The 22008-nt window shown below is 34.6% G+C and overlaps 1 protein-coding gene and 1 pseudogene across 8 annotated transcripts in view; both read right to left on the bottom strand.

Annotated features, from left to right (window-relative positions):
- Positions 1 to 22008, bottom strand: part of EHBP1 (EH domain binding protein 1) — a 364981-nt gene that overhangs the window by 117082 nt on the left and 225891 nt on the right. The window lies entirely within an intron of this gene.
- Positions 19697 to 20123, bottom strand: LOC123812120 (annotated as a pseudogene).

Here is a 22008-nt window from a genome sequence, read left to right on the forward strand (position 1 = left end):
CACACACACAATGGAATATTACTCAGCCAAAAAATGATGTAATACTGCCACTTGCAACAACATGGATGGAGCCTGAGAGTTATTATGCTAGGTGAAATAATTCAGATTTTAAAAAAAGTGTGATGTGGAATATAAAACAAAAAGTAACAAATGAACTAACAAACCAAGCCAAAACAAACTCATAGATATAGAAAACAAAACAGTGGTTACCAGAGGGAAGGAGGTGGGGAGAGGACAAATTGGGTAAAAGAGATCAAATATGTGGTAATGGAAGGAAACTAGTCTTTGCATGGTGAGCACACAATATAGTATGCAGATATTGGATTATAATGTATACCTGAAATTTATATAATGTTATTAACACTGTTACATTAAGAAATTAAATTCGTAAAAATGAAAAATATATTTTTCTGTATCAAATTATAATATTAAAGCATTGCTTCATTCTAAGTATGGATAGCATGTACATGGGCCAGGAATCTGCAACTATCATTACACTGATTCATTCTAATCATCAGTAGCATATATATAGGTAATGTACAAATGTGAGTCATCACCAATTACAATCTAAGGTGGCTTTCTCTACTTAAAAATTAAGAAAAACACACCATGTCATGATGATGAACATACCCTTGTTTCTAAGAAGGCTCAATATGAAAAGGCTGGAAAAACTAAACTAAACTTTGGATTTATCCTAACACAAAACCCTTGTATTAAAACATCTCACAGGGATGCTTACTTCAGTGCAAAGAAAAAGAAGTCATATGTATTGAAGAAACTAATGAAATTATAAGCCCTGCAAATGGTCATGCTGATTGCAGAGAAAGACAATCAAAGTACCACTGTAATTCAATGGATTACTCACTTCAGAACTACAGACCTTTCTCTTAGTATTTTGCAGAGGATCACAAAGGAATACATACTTAAATTATTTTGAAACCTTTAATATAAATGGATGAAACTACTTGTTTCTTGCTATTGCTGCTCCTGATTTTGTAGTAAATGCGTGAGGTTGCTTTACTTCTCTGTGTCAGTTCCCTCTTATGGAAAAAACCAAAGGAGCTTTTTAGCCAACCCAATAAAATGGGGATTATAATGGTACTTTAAGAATGTTATTGTAGTAGCAAGATTTGCTTCCCCCTCCTCCCATTCATTATGATCATTACTACACTCTCCTTCAATCACTTTGAACCATAGTGACCTCTTTGCTATTCCTTGCAAACCTAACATGGTCCCAACTTACCGCATTTGCACAGATTGTCCCATTTGCAGAGGTGTTGTGCTCTCAGATAATTGTATAGTTAACTCCAATGCAACCATCTCCACTAGGGCTATTCTGACCACCCTATTTAATAATGTAACCTCATCACCACCACCCAGCCCCAACAAAGCACTCCTGAGTCCTCTTACCTTATTTTATTTTTCCCATAGTACTTAACTATTGTCTCGTGGTCCATATACTTTATTTTGGTTATTATCAAAATGTACTTATTGATAATGCGTATTACCTCTCCAGCCTCCTAAATAAAAGGGCTATGATGGCAGCGATTTTAGTTTATTTTGTTTATTAACTGATCCCAAGTGTGCAGAATAGTTCCTGGAACATAGCAGGCATTCAGAAAATACTGCTAAATGAATAAGTTCATGCAAAAACACTTAGCACAATGTATAGCACATAGTAACTACTCAGTAAATGTTAACTGCAATTATTATTACTACTCCCAGTGCATTACAGGCACTTAAATTCCTATGTTTGAGGGTCTTTTGGTAACTTTAAAGGCCATGAATTTCTTCAAGATAGGAAAATTTTTTTTTCAAACAAAGCTTTAACTAGGAGATAAACTTGATATTCTATGTGCAAAATTCTTGGCATTGTAACTATTTATGGGTTTGGTAAAAAGCTCTGAATGACTTTGTAATTTATTGTTTTCCAAAGAAAGGAAGACACCAAAATCTGGCCATTAGCATAGAACCAAACTTTCAAATGTTGGAACAACTCTTTAAAACTTACATTTTTGCAATGACTAAATATATGAGAAGGCATCTCTTTTTAACATGAGTAAAGCACAAATATTATAATTGTCCTTTTTATACACTGAGAGAAAATTTATAAAAGCTATTTAATTATAACTTTATGATCAGAATGATCAGTCTGCTCAATTGGATGATCCTCCCAGCTCTCTCTCCATCAAGCCACTGCATAGATGAAACTACACTGATCTCAGTTTAACAGAGAACTAGAGTTAAATGTTGACCCTCATGATTACACGGCCAGTTTGAACTGGTGACAGTAGAGAAGAAACAGGACTTGAGACCACTGTTCCTCTTAGCTCTGTGTTCCAATGTAGATCATTTATATATAGTATTTCTTTTAACATAGCATATTACATATTAAAGAAAGGCAAGCCACCTAGTTATTCTTACTAACAATGGTAACAGGATCTTTTTCAGAAAACTGAGTCAAATAACTTGTTATAAAACTTCCCAAATTTTAATAGTTGTAAGAAATTTCAATTCCATTGTTTTCTGCTCTACCCTAGTGACGACAGTCACTTTCTCCATTGCTGTCTCCCCTTCTTCCACTGATAACAAGTACATATTCCTTTAGGTAAATTGCTCTAAATAGTTTTCTCTCTCCACACTTTAAGCTGATTCACTCCCAGGATTCTATCACTTCCATGCAGATGATTCCCAAATATACATTTATAGTTCAAACTATCTCAAGTTGACATTTCCAGCTGGCTGTCTTTACTGCCATATAAAATTCAAACTCAATATGTTCAAAACCATAATTATACTCTTTCCTTGCAACCTGCTTCATTTTTATTATGTTTGCAAATGATACTGCTATTGTTCCAATCATCTAGACTTTTAGTCTCAGAATCAGCTTTGAACTCAATCACCTATCACCTTTTACTAGTTAATTATCCTATTGTTGGGATGTTTTTATAATCTAACTTCTTTTGCCTTGACTACTGCAAAATCTTCCTGATAGGTCTTCCTTCTTCCAAATTCTCCCTTATCTGACCCACTGTCATAGCAACAATCTTCTTAAAACATAGGTCAAAGTCTCAAATGGCTCTCAAGAACATACCAAGTGATGTCAAAATAATTCTGAGCATTGAATCCCAAGTCTTTTTCAACATACCTAAGATCTAGGATGATTCACCATTTTCTAAAATCACTATGTTTTCCTATCTAGCATTCAGCAACTTGACTTTTGGTCTATGACCATATAGATTGTCACTCCTCTTGGAATGTCTTCTGTCCCGAGTACAGCTGTTGTAATTTCACCCTACCATCAAGATTAAGTTCAACTGTCACCTCCCACATGAAATCCCTTCTCAACTCTCAGTCAGTAAAAGGCCTTTTCAATGTGCCTTTGACTCTCTGTGTTTCTTACAACGTTTTTACTATAATATGTTCAGCTCTTGCCTCTACAGAAGACTTGGAATCTATACCAAGGTGTTCCTGCTCCAGAGCCTGTGCTCTTACACAACATTTCACATTTTGAGATAATTTACTTTTAGGATCTTAGCAGAAACTGTAAGTTTCTTGAAACTAGTGATTGCCTCAGTCAATTTCTTATCTTTTTCTGACCTTAGATCACTGCCCCATGTACATTAAATTAACTAATTCAAGAGGCAATTAATCCAAATAATTCAAACCCTAAAGCAGTGGTGTCCAACCTTTTGGTGTCTCTGGAAGAAGAAGAGTTGTCTCAAACCACACATTAAATACACTGTGACAAGTAATCACAAAAATACTCATCATTTTTTAAAGTGAATTTACGATTTTGTGTTCAGTCGCATTCATAGACATCCTGAGCCATAAGCAGCCCATGGGACGCAGGTGGGACACCCCTGTAAACTACTCTGTTAATAAAATCCTTTGTCCATTCTGCTGGATTTTAGATTATTGGTTAGAACTATAACTAATTAAATCCAGAGCAATAAGATTACACACTACCATTGCTAAAGTTGTAGGACATTTTGGTTTCTGTACCACTGATCTGGGGGCCATCTGATTGTTGCAAATTATTATAACTGGTTGAGGAAACTTTGGAAAAATCTTAACATTTGGTGAGCCCAAAACAACAGCAGAGGTGAGAACAAGAACACTTACATGTGTACCGTTTTCACTCTTTTTCAAAGTGTTTTTATTTGAGCAACTGCATTTTATTCTCATAGTAAAATTGAAAGTTAGGCTTTGTTATTAGACTAGAAGACAAAGATTATGCTGTTATTAAGATAGTACTGGGTGGAACTTCTGCTTACATTAAAGTTGGACTACCATTGGAATACAATTTTTAAAAAGCTAAACAAATTCTTTTTTAGAAAACTTTCTAAGAAACCTCAAAAGGTATCCCCAAGCCAAGACCTGGAGAAAACTAGACAGCAAGTGAGGCGCTCAGCATTACTTTTATAATGATTGGACTGGAACAGAGAGTTTAGAGGAAGATCCGCACTTTGGTAGACTTCCAAAAAGCAACATGAGCCCCTCTACTCTCAAAGGTAGGAAAAAAATGCAATAATAAAGATGAGAGAAAAACAAAGAAATAGAAAATAAGCATACAATAACAGGAATCAACAAAGCCAAAACCTGCTTCTCTGAAAAGACAAAAATCAGTAACACCTCTAGCGTGACTGACCAAGATAAACAGAAAGAAACAAATTCCGAGAAGACTATAACTAAATAGAAAATAAAGAAAAAGAACTGATGGACACAGAAAACAATGCAGTGGTTGCAGGGGGGGAGAGGAAGAAGGGATAGGGTGAAAAATGGTAATGAAAAAAATGCAATGAAATACTATTAAAGAAATAGAAAATATGGATAGTTCTAAAACTTAAAAGAAACTGAATTTATAATTAAAAACTTTCCTATAAACATATTCTAGTTGACTTCACTGATAGTAACACCAAACATTCAAGGAAGAAATGTCTCGAACCTTACACAAAATCTTCCAGAACAAGAAAAAACAGGCCCATCCCCCAACTCATTTAATGACCCTAACAAATCTTGATTCCAAAACTCAATGGATAAGGCAAAATTAAATGAAAACCTATCATGAATACAGAAACAAAAGTCTTAATGAAAATATTAGTACCTTGAATCTAGCAGTTTAAAAATTGAATTGTACTATTCCAGGAATGCACATTTGATTTGACATTAGCAAATCTACTAAAGTAATTGGCTATATTAACAGGTTATAGAGGAGTTCTGGCCAAGATGGAGGAGTAGGTAGAAACCCTTTGCTTCCTCACACCACCAAAGGGAGGATAACAACCAATCTAAAATCAATAAACAAGCAGAATGCCAGAAAATCAAACTGCACAGAACTCCGACAACCACGGAATTAAAGAAACAGTCAAACAGAAGGACCAGGCTGGTAAGGCAGCAGGGAGAGAAACCACAGGGGTGGAGGGAGGAGGCTGTGTGAGCGGGGCTGACTTAAAGAGAAACTGAGACTCAGAAGTGGCTGTGGACTACAGCAGTGCCCCAGTGGGAGAAACTCCCAGTCTCACAGGAGAGTCCACTGCGAAGTACACCTAGAGGCAAGCAGGCCAGCTGCATTGTTCCCTCTCTGGCCCTTCCCCCACAAGCAGCCGAAGCACAGCAAGGAGGGTTGCCCTGCCCCATTGAATACTAAGGCCCCGCTCCTTAAGAGGTGCACTGAGACAAAGAAATATGGCCCAAATGAAACAACAGAGCAAAACCTCAGAAAGAGAGCTAAATGATGAGGAGATAGCTAATCTATTTGATGGAGAATTTGAAGCCCTGGTAATCAAAATGCTCACAGAACTGATTGAGCTTGAAAAATGAAAGAACAAATGAAAGATATCCAAAATGAAATAAAGCAAAATATTCAGGGAACCAACAGTGACAGGAAGGAAACCAGGATTCAAAGCAACAATTTGGTACTAAGGGAAGAAATAAATATCCAACTGGAAAAGAATGAAGAACAAGAGTTCAAAAAAATGAAGAGAGACTTTTGAACCTCTTTGACAACTTGAAACATTCCAATATCTGAATTATAGGGGTGCCAGAAGAAGAAGAACAAGAGCAAGACATTGAAAACCTATTTGAACAAATAATGGAGAACTTCTCCAATCTGGAGAAGACAACAGACTTCCAGGAAGTCCGGGAAGCCCAGAGAGTCCCAAAGAAGTTGGACCCAGAGGAACACACCAAGGCACATCATCATTAAGTTACCCAAGATTAAAGATAAGGAGAGAATCTTAAAAGCAGCAAGAGGAGACAGTTATCTAAAAAGGAATACCTATAAGACTGTCAGCTGATTTCGCAAAAGAAACTGTACAGGCAAAAAGGGGCTGGAAAGAATTATTCAAAGTCATGAAAGCCAAGGACCTACATCCAAGAATACTCTGTCCAGCAAAGCTATCATTTACAATGGAAGGGCAGATAAAGTGCTTCCCACATAAGGTCAAGTTAAAGGAGTTCATCATCACCAAGCCAGTATTAATATGAAATGTTAAAGGGACTTATTTAAGAAAAAGAAAAAGATAAAAAATATGAACAGTAAAATGACAACCAACTCACAACTATCAACAAATGAACATAAAAAAAAGAAAGGAAAAAAACAAAAACAAAAACTAAGCACACAACTAGAACAGGAACAGAATCAGAGAAATGGATATCATATGCAGGTTTTCAGTGGGGAGGGAGAAGGGAGGGATAGAAGGGAAAGGGAACAGGGAAGAAGAAGCATAATTGGTAGGCATTAAATAGATGGGGAGAGGTAAAAAATGGTAATAGAAAACAGAGATCTCAAAGAACTTACATGTACAATCCATGGACATGAACTAAGGGGTGGAGAATGCTGGAGAGCTGTGGGGTGCAAGGTGGAAGGGGGATGGGGGAAAATTGGGAAAACTGTAATAGCATAATCAATAATATATACTTAAAAACAGACTATGGAGAAAACCGGGTATATATATCACCTAAATAACTGCAGAAAAATATTTAGTAAAATTTAAGATCCATTTATATCTACAAAATAATCCTGGCAAGCTAGTAGTAATAGAAGATTCCTTAACTTGCAAACATCCTACAGCTGGTATTATAGTGGTAAAACATTTAGTTTTTCCTTTGCAATCAAGAATCTATCACCACTTATATTCAACACTGTATTGATGTCCTAGCTATTGCATAAAAGCCAGAAAAAGATATAAGGGTATAAATATTAAAAAAGAAACAAAATTGTAAAATTGTCATTATTTATAAATAATAAAACTAAGTATGTAGAAAATTCAAAAGAATACAGATAACTTGTTAGCATTAATAAGAAAAAGAGGCTGCTGGATACAAAAAACAATGTACAAAATCAACTGCATTCATATACACCAACAAAAGCAGTTAGAAATTTAAAAATTTAGACCACTTATAGTGGCCTAAACATATCAACTACTAAGGAATGAATTTACAAATAATGAACATAACTGTTATAAAAAAACACACTTTATTGTGAGAATATAAAGGAGAACTAAAGAAAGAGAAATATACCATATTCATGAATTACAAAACTCAATTTTGTAAAGATACTATTTTTTTCTCCAGGAAGAAAAGGGTTAGCCAACAGACCTAAACCCTTTCTTCATGAGGATATGACCTTGGAGTTTAGCAACATTTCCATGGAAATACACTGAATTAAGATCAATGTGAAATTCAGATTTTACAAGGCAACATTACTTCTTATAAAAATTGACCAGTTTTATGAAATGCATCTAAACTTGGAAGCCTGTCAATAAACTATAAATGTCTATTAAAAACAAAGGCAACAGCCACCCTGCACTTAGTGATTCTTGTAGTCAAATGTGTCCCTTGAGGGATATGATAGTTACAAGTATGGGTTGTTACAAGATCCTATGTTTTATAAGCCAGAGTGGTCCACACTTAGGCACCTGGTCTTGTCACCTCATATTGGAATAGCTCATGGAGAAGGAGGGAATATGGTACTGCATTCCTGATGCTATAATGCTAACATATTGCACACATGCAACACACACACACACACACACACACACACACACACACACAGCTTGTAAACAGAATATACCAAAAAATTCTCTTAAAAATCGGTAAGAAAAAGGTCAACCAATAGAAAAGTTGAATGTACACTCTACAAAAGGAGAAACCCAAATATCTAGTACATAAGAAAATTAGCTCCATCTCATTAGTAGTATTCAGAGAATCTCACAAAACACTACTATACACTCCCCCCTGAAAAGGCTACAATTACAAAGTCTTTTATTAAAATAAAATGAAATGAACAATACCATGTGTTGGCAAGGTAGTGTAGCAAGAGGAGCTGACAGAAAAACAGTACGGCAGCATCTGTGATGGTGGATTTGAGGAGGTCCCTATCCTATGACTATCATCCCGAGGTTTAGAGCCTACAGAAATATATGCTTACACAGAAAATAAATGTGTGCTTACACATGTTCAAAATGTTCACAACAGCACTGCTTACAATTTCCAAATCTGAAAAAATCCAAATATTCATCAACAATAAAACAGATTTGAAAATTGTAGTCTATTCAGATAGCAAGTACTATAAATGTGCATAGAAATACACGTTTAATCCTACGGCATCCTATTGAACGAACAGAAACAGGTACAAAATCATATATACATATCATAAGATTTCATTTATATAAAATGAGAAATTAAAACCATATTGCTTAAGGATTTGTACTTAAAAGTATAAAGCCAAGAATAAAGTGATTTTTTAAAATCACGCTAGTGATTATCTCTAGGGAAGAGGAAAGTTTAGGATAAGGGGCACAAAAGCAGATAGTTTCTGGAGTGTTAGCAAAGATCTCACTCGTGTTTACATAGATGTTCACTTAAAATGATTTGTTAATGCTGGGTATTATGTCTTATGCACTTTTTGTGTATACTTCACACATGTTAAGTTTCACAGCAAAAAGAATATTGGAATTGCTGGTTTTAAAATGATAAAATAAAAATGGTGGCTTTCCAATGACGACAAAGTCACAACTATCAATAACCAAACCTAAAAAGAAACAAAAAGTAACTAAGCAAACAACTAGAACACTGACAGATTCACAGAAATAGAGTTCATATGAAGGGTTATCAGCAAGAGGGGTAAAAGTGGGGAAAAAGGTACAGGGAATAAGAAGCATATTTGGTAGGTATAAAATAGGGGGAGTTTAAGAATAACATGGGAAATGTAGAAGCCAAAGAACTTATATGTACAACCCATGCACATGAACTAAAGGTAGGGGAGTGCCAGTGTGTGTGTGGGGGGGTACATGGCAGAGGGGGATAAAGGGGAGAAAAAAGGGACAATTGTAATAGCATAATCAATAAAATAAGTAAAATAAAATAAAATTAAACTAATAAAAAAGGTGGCTTTCCAATTCAATTTGAAAATTACCTAACAATACAATAACAAGGATGATGAGAAACAGAAAAAGTACCTTTTTTTTTCAGCATAAACTAGGAGACTTCTAATCCTGACCATAAATATATGGGACATGCTAACAAATATGTCAACAATTAAACTTCCCAAATTATCAGAAGAATTAAACATAAATAAGACAGAGAAAATAAAACTCACAGTGTAAATTTTTTAAAATTAGAAAGCATAATATAAAACATGATATCAGAACCAAAACCAAATCTATCTAATAATTATGTAGAATTGAGAGTAGAAATAGGCCAACATACAACAGAAGTGGAAAGGATGGACTTAAGGACTTGTGTGAAAAGACTGGTGGCAATATTAACAAATGAGACTTTTTTACATTGTGTTATCAAATGTGACATTTACAAGATCTTCAGGAGCTGGGGAATCAGTATTTTACAAATGAACAATGCATGGTGTTATAAATCATGCATCAATTAAATATCCACTTGAAAATCCAATATAGATCAATGTATTGTTTCAGTTTCCACACTTCAAGTAACCTACACTATCTGCAAGTTTCTGTGTGGTATTAAAAAAGACAATCCCCAATCATTTGAAATCTCTGTTAAAATTCTCTTCTTTTTAAAAACTATATATGAGTGAGGTCAGATTTTCTTCATATATTTCAACCAAATAACATACTATAACATTAAATCCTGAGGTTGTATTCTATTAGGCTAGGCATTAGAGTTTGGCAAAATGGAAAAAATTCATTTTTCTTTCTAAATTATTTTTGGTTTTGAAAATATAATAATTTTTCATTAAAAATGTTAATTATGTTAAAATGCATATAATGGTTTATTATTTTAAATAAATTAATATATTTTTAAAATTTCTCATTTTTAATTTCTAATATTTTAAATATAAATAATAGATATAACTCAAACAAAAATTTCTTGGTAACTTATATTTTTTAACTTGGTAAAATACACATAATACAGTGTATAAAATCTTAACCATTTTAAAGTGGTATTAAGTACAATCCTATAATGCAACCATCGCCATCATTCATCTCCAGAACACTTTATTCTACCGAATAAAAAACTCTAACCATTGAACAATACTTTTCCATTTCCTCTTTCCCACAGACCCTGGCAACCACTATTCTACTCTCTGTATATATGATTTTGACTACTCTAGGTACTTCATATAAGTAAAATCACACATATTTGTCATTTTGAGATTGGCTTATTTCATTTAGCATAATCACTTCAAGGTTCATCCATGGTACAGTATATGTCAAAACTTCCTTTCTTTTTTTTTTTTTTTAAAACTTCCTTTCTAAAGCTAAATAATATTCCATTGTATGTATATATCACATTTTGTTTATCCATTTATCTGATAATAAGCACATAAGATTGCCTTCACATTTTAGCTAATGTGACTAATGACGCTATGAAATTGGGTGAACAAGTATCTCTTCAAGACCCTGCTTTCAATTCTTTTGGGCATATATCCAGAACTGAAATTGCTAGGTTGTATGATAATTCTGTCCTAAGTTTTTGAAGCACTTTTATTTATTTTCAGAGAGAGGGGAAGTGAGGGGGAAAGAAAGGGAGAGAAACATTGACAGGTTGCCCCTTGCACCTCCTAACTGGGGACCTGGCTCAAAACCCAGTCATGTGTCCTGATGGCAAATTGAATTGGTGACCTTTTAGTTCACAGTCCCGCAGTCAATCCACTAAGCCACACCACCCAGGGCACGGACACTTTTTATTTTGTTTTTTGATAGCAGTCACTCTAATGGGTGTGATATGAAGTGATATCTGCATTGTGGTTTTGATCTGCATTTCTCTAATGATCTGCAATGCTGAGTGTTTTTTCATGTGCCTACTGGCCATCCATATACCTTTTCTTTGGGGGGGGGAGGGTGAAATGTGCCTTTGGTTTTATAACCAATATATAATTACCAAGTCCGAGGTCATGAAGCTTCTGCCCTCTGTTATCTTCTAAGCATTTTATTATTTTAGTATGTGAACATACAGTTTTCCTAGGGCCATTTATTGAGAAGACTGTACTGTCAATATTTGATGAACTTGACAGCCTTCTTTAAAATCATTTGACCATATATGCAAGGGTTTATATCTGGGCTCTCCATTCTATTCCATTGCTTTGTAAGTCTGTCTTTATGTCAATACCGTACTGTTTTGATTATTGTAGTTTTGTAGAAAGTTTGAAATCAGGAAGTGTAAGCCCTCCAAATTTGTTCTTTTTCAAGATTGTTTTAGCTATTCAAGGTCCCCTAAGATTCTATATAACTTTGATGATGAATTTTCCAATTTTTGCAAAACAGCTTTTTTAGAAATTTGATGGGAATTGCAGTGAATCTATAGATCTTCTGGAGTAAAACTAACTTATTTTAACTATACTGTCTTCTAATCCATGAGAACATCAGATGTCCTTCCATTTATTTTATGACTTCTCTAAATTCTTTCATCACAGTTTTCTTCTTCTCAGTGTACAAGTCTTTCATCTTTTTAGTTAATTCCAAAGATTTTATTCCTTTCCATATGACTGTAAATGAAATTGTTTTCTTAACTTCATTTTCAGATTGTTGCCTGTTACTGATAGAAATACAACAGATTTTTGTATGTTAACTTTATATCCTTTTATATCTACTAACAGATTTTTGGTGGTTCTTTAGGGTTTTCTCTATATATGATCATAATATCTGTGCACATAGATAATTTTAATCTTCCCATTCCAATATGGATGCCTTTTCTTTTTCTTGTCTACGTGCTCCAGCTACAACTTCAGTATGATATTCAATGGAAGTGGACAAAGTAGGAATCCTTGCTTTGGTCATGACCTTAGAGAAATGTTTTCAATCATTCGCTGTTGGGTATATTTTTGCCATGAGTTTTTCAATATATGGCTTTTGTATCTTAATGTAGTCTCTGTCTGTACCAAGTTTGCTGAGTGTTTGTATCATGAAAGGGTGTTGATTTTTATCAAATGCTTTTTCTGTCTATCAAGATAATTATGTGATTTTTATTCTTCATTATGTTAATGTGGTATTGATTGATTTTTGTTGTTGAACCATTCCTGAATTACAGGAATAGATCCCACTTGGTTGTGATGTATAATTCTTTTAATATGCTGCTGAATTCAGTTTGCTGGCATGTTATTGAGCATTTGTACATCAATGTTTATCAGGGCAGTTTCCCTTTCTTATAATGTCTTTGTCTCGCTTTGGTATCAGGGCAATGTAGGCCTTTTGGAATGAGCTAGAAAGCATCCCCTCCTCTTTAATTTTTGGAAAAACCTTGGGAACAATTTGGTTTTTTCTTTTGTAAATGTTCTGTAGAATTCATCAATGAGGCCATCAGGCCCAGGGTTTTTTTTTTTTGTTTAAATATTTTTGATGATTGGTTCAATGTTCTTATGAATTATACATCTATTTAGGTTTTGTGTTTCTTCATGATTCATTCTTGGAAGGTTTTGTGTTTCTGGGAAGTTGTCCATTTTATCTAGGGTATCTAATCTGTTGGCATACAGCTGTTCATACTACTATCTAAAACCCTTTTTGTTTCTGTAGAATTGGTGGTAATGTCCTCACTTTCTGATTTTCGTAATTTAAGTCTTATTTTCTTAGTCCATCTAGCTAAAGATTTGTCAATTTTGTTGATCTACTCAAAAAAAACTAACTTTTGGTTTCATTAATTATCCTATCTTTTTTCAAAGACTTCATTTTTTTAAGAGGCGTTTTAGCTTCACAAAAAAATTAGAAGTATAGAGATTTCTTACATACCCCCTGCCTCTTCACATACACAGCCTTTCCGATGATCAACATCACTCACAACAATGGTAATTTGTTGCCAAGGACAAACCTACATCGACACACTATATTCACCCAAAGTCCATAGTTTAACTAGGTTCACTCTTGGTGTTGTATATTCTTCAGTTTTGACAGATATATCTATCATTATATTATACAGCATTTTTTAAATCCTCTGTGCTCTGCCTATTCATCCCTTCCTCTCCTCCTACTCACCCTCCCACCATCACCCTATTCTGGCAATCATTAATCTTTTTATTGTATCCATTGTTTTGTCTTTTTCAGAATGTCATATAGTTAAAACTACAGTATTTAGTCTTTCCTTATTGGCATCTTTCATTTAGTAATATGCACTTAAGTTTCCTCTGTATATTTTAAAGGCTTAGTGGCTCATATCTTTTTAGTGCTGAATAATATTTCATTGGATGTATCACAGTATATTTATCCATTCACCTTCTGAAGGACATCTTGGTTGCTTCCAAGTTTTGAAAATTACAAATAATCTGCTATAATTATCCATGTGCAGGTTTTTGTGTATATAAATTTTCAATTTGGGTAAATATCAAGCAGCATAATTGCTGGATCATATGGTAAGAATATGTTCACTTTTGTTTAAAAAAAAAGCCAAACTGTGTTCCAAAGTAGCTGTACCATATTGCATTCCCATCAGCAATGAATGTCAGTGCTTTTGCTCCACATCCTTGTCAGCATTTGGTGTTGTCAGTATCCAAATTTGGGCCATTTTAATAGATGTGTAGTGATATCTCGTCATTTTGATTTCCCTGCTGACATGTGATATGAAGCATCTTTTGATATGCTTATTGGCAATCTGCAAATCTACTTTGGGGAGGTGTCTGTTAAGATCATTGGCCTTTTTTTTTTTAATTCAGGTTAGTTGCTTTCTTAATGTTGAGATTTAACAGTTAGTTTATATTTTGAATAACAGCCTTTTATCAGATTTGTCTTTTGCATATATTTCCTCCCTGTTTGTGACTTGTCTTTTCACTCTCTCCACATTGTCTTTTGTAGAGCAGAAGTTTTTAATTTTAATGAAATCCAGGTTTTCCTTTATTTCTTTCATGGGTTGTGCCTTTGGTATTGTTTCTAAAAAGGCATCTCCCATACCCAAAGTATGGGTTTTCTTCTGGGTTTTCTCCTAGGAGTTTTACACTTTGTGTTTTAAATTTAGGTCTACGACCCATTTTGATATAAGTTTTGTGATAGGTGTGTGGTCTGTGTCTAGGTTCATATTTTTGCATGTGATGATCTAGTTATTACATTGCTTTTCAATTCTCTATTTTTACTCTAATGTTTATTATTTCCTTCCTTCTACTAGTTTTAAGTTTAGTTTGTTCTTTACTAGTTGCTTAAGTTGTAAAGTTAGGTTGTTGAATTAGGAGCTTTTTTAAATTTTAACTTAATGATTGATTTTATTTAACCCAACATATTCAAAACATTGCTGTTCCAATATACAATTCATTCTTAAATTATTAATATGTTTTCTATTCTTGGTTTGGACTAAGTCTTTAAAACTCTGTGTAAATCAAATTATAATAATATTTTAGAATAATAATTTTTAAGTGCAGTAACCTCTTAAATCATGTAAAACAAAAAGTAGAGTTAAAAACTGTGTTAGAATAATGCTAGCTTCTAGAATAACCATGTATTTGATCTTTACTGAGATTTTTATTTCTTCATATGGCTTCAATTTACTATATAATGCCCTGTAGGACTTTCTTTAGCATTTCTTGCTGGGCAGCTCCAGTGGTAACAAGTAACCTTAGCTTTTATTTATCTGAGAATGTCTTAATTTGTCCTTTACCTTTGAAAATCAATTTTGCCAGATACAGGATTTTTTGATTGGCAGTACTTTTTCCCCCCATATTTTGAATATGTTGGCTCACTGTCTTATGCCCTCCGAAGTTTCGAACAAGAAATCTGCCATTAATCTTATTGTGAATCCCCTGCATATGGCAAATTCATTTCTTTCTTGCTGATTTCAGGATTCTCTCTTTGTCTTTCAACACTGTGCTTATATTGTGTCTTGGTGTGGATCTCTTTGAGTGCTCACTATTTCAATAACTGATTTTCTTGGTGTTCATATTAACTTTCCTCAAACCTGGGAAGTTGTCAGCCATTATTTCTTCAAATAATCTCTCTGCTCCTTTCTCTCTTCTTCCACGACTCCCACAATGTATATATTGATCCACTTGATGGTGTCTCGCAGGCCCCTCTGTTCACTATTCTTTTTCCTTTCTGTTCCACAGATGCTATAATTGCCATTGTTCTATGTTCAAGTTCACTGACTGCTCTGCTTGCTCAAACCTGCCACTGAATCCCTCTAGTGAATTATTAACTTCAGTTTTTGTACCTTTCATCTCCAGAATTTGTTTTTGGTTTCTTTTTAGGTTTTCTCTTTACTGATATTTCTATTTTGCTCACACATCATTTATTTTGTCTATTTTTTTCACATCTTCCTTTAATTCTTTGAGTATCTTTAAGATATCTGTTTAAAATATTTGTCTAATAGGTATACCATGTGGTCTTTCTCAGGGATAGTTTCTGTTGGTTAATTTTTTCCGTATAAGTAGGCCACACTTTTTTTCTTTTCTCTGCATGCTTTGTGATTTTTTGTTCAAAACTGGGTATTTAAATGTAATAATTTGGTAACTTTATGTGAAATACTCCGTTCCTCAAAGTTTGTGGGATTTTAATTATTTGTGTAATTGTTTCAGGATTTCTCAATGCTGTGGGTTAGCATGAGGTATACGTTTAAAGCCTTCTCAAGTCTTTTCCAAGTCTGCACCTTTCTCTGGCCACACATGGTGATTTTCTTATTTCTCCTGTGTTTGCAGTTGATTTTGAATGTCCTTTTTAAAAAAAGTCTGGCTCCCTGAAGAGAAAAAGACAAAAATGAAGTGTGGGGGTGAAAAGCACCAGCCCTTTAAGTCCCCTACAACTTGCTTTAGTCTGAGGGGAAGTGATCTGCAACAATGGGGGGTGTGTGTGTGTGTGTGTGTATAACAAGGTCTAGCCAGCTTTATGTATGCACTTTAGCCAGCAGAAGCTGCAATCAGCAATCAGAATACAAATCTCTGATATATGGAAGATTAAGGTCCTTCTTATCCACCCTGGTTCCTGCAAACTCTGGGAATACGGGCGTAGCTGCCCACCGTGGGGATGCTAGGAGGGAGATAAGTAGCCATTGTTGAACTAAGGAGCTAAAATTGATCACAATCAACCACAGTTTAGCATCTAACCCTTCCCCTGGAATTTGAAAGGTTTCAATAGATTCCAGACTGCCAAAATAGAACAGACCAACTCTGTCAGTTCTACTGTTGTCTATAAAAGGAGATAGATTTCTGTTGATTTTTACTCCATCATCCTCCTAAAATCCTCTATCTCCTCAATAACTTTTAAGAGGATAGGGAGGTTCTGAGACACTGTTGCAGACAGTGCAGAAATGTAGATCTGGGAATTACCATATTTTTAAGTGACCAAATCAACCAAGATCAGCTTTGAGTGTATCAAATCAAAATGAAGATAGGAAGACTAACTAATGGCTTAGGTTTAAATGTTACAACCTAAATCAAATCACCAATTTCACAGAGATTCTTCTTGTGCTTTGGCTGGTGTGGCTCAGGAGTTGAGTGCCGGCCTGGGAATCAAAGGGTCACAGGTTCGATTCCCAGTCTAGGGCACATGACTGGGTTGTGGGCCAGGTCCCAGTGGGGGGTGCATAAGAGGTAACCACACATTGATATTTCTCTCCCTCTCTTTCTCTCTCCATTCCCCTCTCTACAAGAAAATAATATAATAAAATATTTTTTAAAAGATTCTTCTTGTTGTATCACTAATAAAGAATGAAGAGGTTGAAGAGATGAACACTGAGCAATACAGGGATGTTTGCGGGGTATATTTATATACAAGATGTTTCCTTATGTTATAATGTGTAGCCACTAATGAAAGTAAATACACTGTAATAAGTTTGTTAGGAATAGAATAGTGTATGATTGACTCCATGCCTATAAAAATGACAAAAAAATATGAAAAATCCATACTATAATAGAGTATTTTGACTATATAAATGCCCCACTTGGACTAACAGCCTTTAATATAATTATTTCTTTAAAACTTACTACTGTACGTATAAATCAAGTAGTGGTATAGTTAGTCACTATTAGTGACTAACTATACAGCAATATCAAAAAGAGTACAGTTGCTAAAAAAGCAACAGAACAAAATATATCAGAGTGCTTGGAGACATTCCTCTGCATATCTTTCCTATTCTTACACATCTTCTGGGTTGTCCAAAACTGAAGTCATGGCTATTCTTTATCAGGTCATTCTTCACAGAACAAAAAACCAGCCTTTAAGCATGAGGTAGCATCTTCCTCTGGGACAAAGAACAGGCTTGTTTAATGATTACTATAAAAGTGTTGGATTCCCCAAGCACAATGTTCTTTAGCAGTGACACAACCGCACTGTGTGTGCAGCATCAATTTGACCCTTCATGTGACTCCTACAGGACTTGGTCACAAAGGAACTGACATAAACATGCCAATGCTCACACTGTGAGTAATATAGTCCTTTGTCTCTGACTCAGGAGTTTTATGTCTTCATCCAGCATCCATAAAACATTAACAGGCTATTTTATTATCTTACAAACAGAATAGAATCCCACACCGGATTCATTTTATTTATGTTTATTTGAAAGCTTATATATATCACACATGCAAAACACATATATTAATTTTATCAATACAGATTGAATTCATAAAATGTTCATATATTGTTTCAAGTTAGTTGAATAGGAATAAAAGAATTATGAAAAATTTGCCCTTAACTTGCAAAGTAGTTCTTTAGTGGAATTTCTTTTTTTAAGAATTAGATGAGAGACTGTGAGCCCTAACATTATACAATTTTATAGTGATTCTTTTGTAAAATACTTCAGGGCCAGTGAATTTTTAAGAGAGTATGTAGAAATTTTAGAATTATTACAAACAAAAAAAGGCAAATATTTCAAATTACTAGGTTTAAGTATAGGAACTATGATATACTAAAAATAATCTATAGATAAATAAGTAAAGAGGTAAGATTACAGAGCAAAGAAAAGGAACAGAAAAATTAGAAATGCAAGAGGGAGTAAATTTTAAGATACAGTATGCTTATATTCTAAATTTGGGTTTTCTAAATATACCCATTTGTTTTACCAGAAAATTCCAAACCACTCTTTTTCTTTAACATCTAACCCATTTGCAAGAACATGTGAGTAGGCCAATCCTAGCTTATTAGGAGAGTTCTATCCATTTCTATTTTAGTCACTTTGTTCTGTTCTGCAATTTAGCCAGAAATATTCTTATTTGCCAGAATATTCTTGTGGCTTTGCAGTGATACTACCTGTATCTTATATAATCTAACAAGTATTGATCCATAGCACAGGGAAAAGTTGCTGCTGGTAGATGCATTTTTAAAAGGGATATTAACTTAAATTCATGCATATTTTATCCATGTAATTTCTTTTTATAGTAATATCTTTCTATAAAAATGAAAATACATCCAATTCTGTAAATTTACTATAAATAAACCATATACAGACTGCTATGAGAGAGAAGCTATGTTCACAAGGATATGTAACATTAGAAAAGGACATAGAATTGAAGTTCATAGACTTTGGAGTCAGTCAGATCTCAGTTTCAGTCCTAAATCTGTCACTTAATAGTTTATTAATGATATATAAATAATACCTCAGATGTTTTTGTATTTCATGAAAATTTTCCTTATCTATCATTTTTATTTTTAATGTCAGTCATTTTAATTTTTAAATATTCCAAATTGTCAACTTTTTATCTTTTGCAGTATCTTTTTTTTTTTTTTGGTTTTAGAAAGTTACTTTTTAAAGATTTTATTTATCCACTTTTAGAGAGAAAGGAAGAGAGGGAGAAACAGAGGGAGAGAAATATTAATTGGGTGCCTCTTGAATGTGCTCTGACCAGGGACTGAACTCATAACCCAGACATGTGTCCTGACTGGGAATCCAACTGGTGACCCTTTGTATCACAGGATGATACCCAACCAACTGAGCCACATACTGGTCAGGACTAGAAAGTTATTTTCCCTCCAGCGATTTGGTAAATAATGTTTTCTTATTAAAATAATTTTCTTTTTTATTTTATGTTTGAACACTTTCCTCTGCCTAGAATACATTTCAGTGAATGGCATGAATTAAGCTTCTGAATTATCAGCTTAATATCATTTCCTGAATAGTACTTCAGTGTTCTATGATGCTTTCTTTATTGAATTTTAAGTTATTATGTAACTGTATACATATGTCTGAATGAGATCATGTTATCTCTGGGCTAGACATTCTGCTTCAGTGACCTACTCTTTTTAGCAGTGCATTAAAAAAAAATTCTGGCCAGTTTATTTAACACAAAATAATCCCTCCAACTTTACTGAGGTGGTTAATCACATCCATGACCAAATCTGCCTCTAAACAGGAATTTGGTTGCCAACCCAGCTCTCGCCTCAGCTTTCTTGTAGGCACCAAGGGCATAGCACTCTGTCCGTAGGTGTCTCTGCCAGCTTCTCCACATGTGAGTCTTGCAGATCACACTCTCCCTGCTTCTCAGGGGGCAGGTGAAGGTAATCACGGAGATACTGAATACCCTCATTGGTAAGGTACCAGTAAAAATGTTTCCAGACAAACTATTTCTTCACCTAGTCTCATGATTTGAGAGACTACATGCCCTTCATAACATAAAAATTAGGCATGTTCTTGTCTGCCAGCTTAGGGTGTTTAAATCAGGTGAACATCCTCTTGGCCACCCTTATTCCCTCCTTAAAAAAAAGTTAATAATTGGAAATTCAGTTTTCCTCGGACATCAACATTGCAACAGCTGCTGCGTCCAGGGCCAAAGGGTGGAGTACATTGCTATTTCATAATGTGCATTAATATTTTGTAGGGATAATCAAACATCATTAACCATCATCTCTTTTTAAAAACGTTTTTCTAAAGTTATCCTTAAACAATAACTTTTTAAAAAATAAATTTTGAATTATTTTGATACATCCCACAAAATATTGTTTGCATTTTGGTTATTTTTATGTAAAATCTATTAATTATCTGAGGAAGATATCTTCACAATATCTAATATTACTATTTAAGTAAAATGATATAAAGAAAATGCCAAGAGGGTCTTAGCCAGTGCATTATCTTATTCAATACTTCTTCATTTTTCTTAAATAATATTAGAAAAAGTACCTGGCTGGCATAGCTCAGTGGATTGAACGCGGGCTGTGAACCAAAGTGTCGTAGGTTCGATTCCCAGTCAGGGCACATGCCACGGCCCCCAGCAACTGCACATTGATGTTTCTCTCTCTCTCTTTCTCCCTCCCTTCCCTCTCTAAAAATAAATAAATAAAATCTTTAAAAAAAAGAAAAATAAAACTGAAATCTATATAAATAGCACGCATGTTTTTTAATATTCAGAATGAATCTATTTTCCTAAAACTCCAAATATTAATTGAACACATTTGATGTGTTAGATATATTACCAATTTATAAATTAGGAAAATTAAATGGTAGGGGTTTACTTTAATGAAATAGTTTAATTGTAAGATTCTTCTTTTCCTGGTACATATTTAAAATATAACCTGAATTTCAAAAAATAATTTTAAAAAGATTCCAATCAAAATCTGTATAAGTGACATGCAACTTAACACCAGGAAGATAAACAATCCAATTAAAAAATGGGAAAAGACACTATGCAACTTAACACTAAGAAAACAAATAATCCAATTAAAACATGGGCAAAGGACCTGAATAGACACTTCTCCAAAGACATACAGATGGCCAAAAGACATATGAAAAAATCAGACTGGTTCAGCCACTGTGAAAAACAGTAGTTTCCTCAAAAAATTAAAAATGGAACTGCCTTTTGACCCAGTGATCCCACTTGTGGGAATGTACCCGAAAAATCCCAAAACACTAATCACAAAAAATATATGTACCCCAATGCTCATAGTATTATTTACAACAGTCAAGGCCTGGAAACAGCTCAAGTCACATCAGTAGATGAGTGGATAAAAATGCTATAATAGAACTTTTGGTGAAGATGGAGGAATATATAGGTGGACACACTTCACCTCATTGAGCAGCCACAAAGAGAATTATAACTATTACTCAAAACAAATACCCAGAACTATCAGAAAATGGAGCAGTATGGAAGTCCAACAACCAAGGATTTAAAGAAGCCACACTTGTCCAGACAGGTAGGAGGGGCAGAGTCACAGAGACTCAGTGTGGTGTGGAGAGGTGGCAGCAGCAGTGGCAGAATGGTGGTCTCACACTCATGTGTGGTGGATAAAAATCAGGAGGGATACCTTGTGAGTGAGCCAACCCAACTCTAGGCCAGACCACACAGCCCAGGGTTCCAGTGTCTGGAATATAAATCCCCGTAACTTCTAGCTGTAAAAACCGGTAGGGTTTGGGGTGGTGGAAGACACTGCCAGATTTTCAGGAGAGTTCATTTAAAGGGCCTACAGGGACTTAGAATTTATGCAAATCCACATACTTTGGGATTTACCACCAGGGCAACATCTGGAAGGGTGCCAGTCATATTTGGGAAGTGGGTAAAGTGAATGGAAACAAGGTGAACGCTGAGTAAGCCTCCAGAAGCTAGGTAGTGGCATTTTCCCCTCCATGAGCCCTCCCTCCACGCAGAGCTACAAAGCAGTGAAGCAGGTTGTCCTGCCCTGGCGATTACCTAAGGCT

Source organism: Phyllostomus hastatus, unplaced genomic scaffold (genome assembly GCF_019186645.2).
Source record: "Phyllostomus hastatus isolate PE091 unplaced genomic scaffold, TTU_PhHast_1.1 phas_scaffold_78, whole genome shotgun sequence".
In the NCBI taxonomy this organism is placed as follows: Eukaryota; Metazoa; Chordata; class Mammalia; order Chiroptera; family Phyllostomidae; genus Phyllostomus; species Phyllostomus hastatus.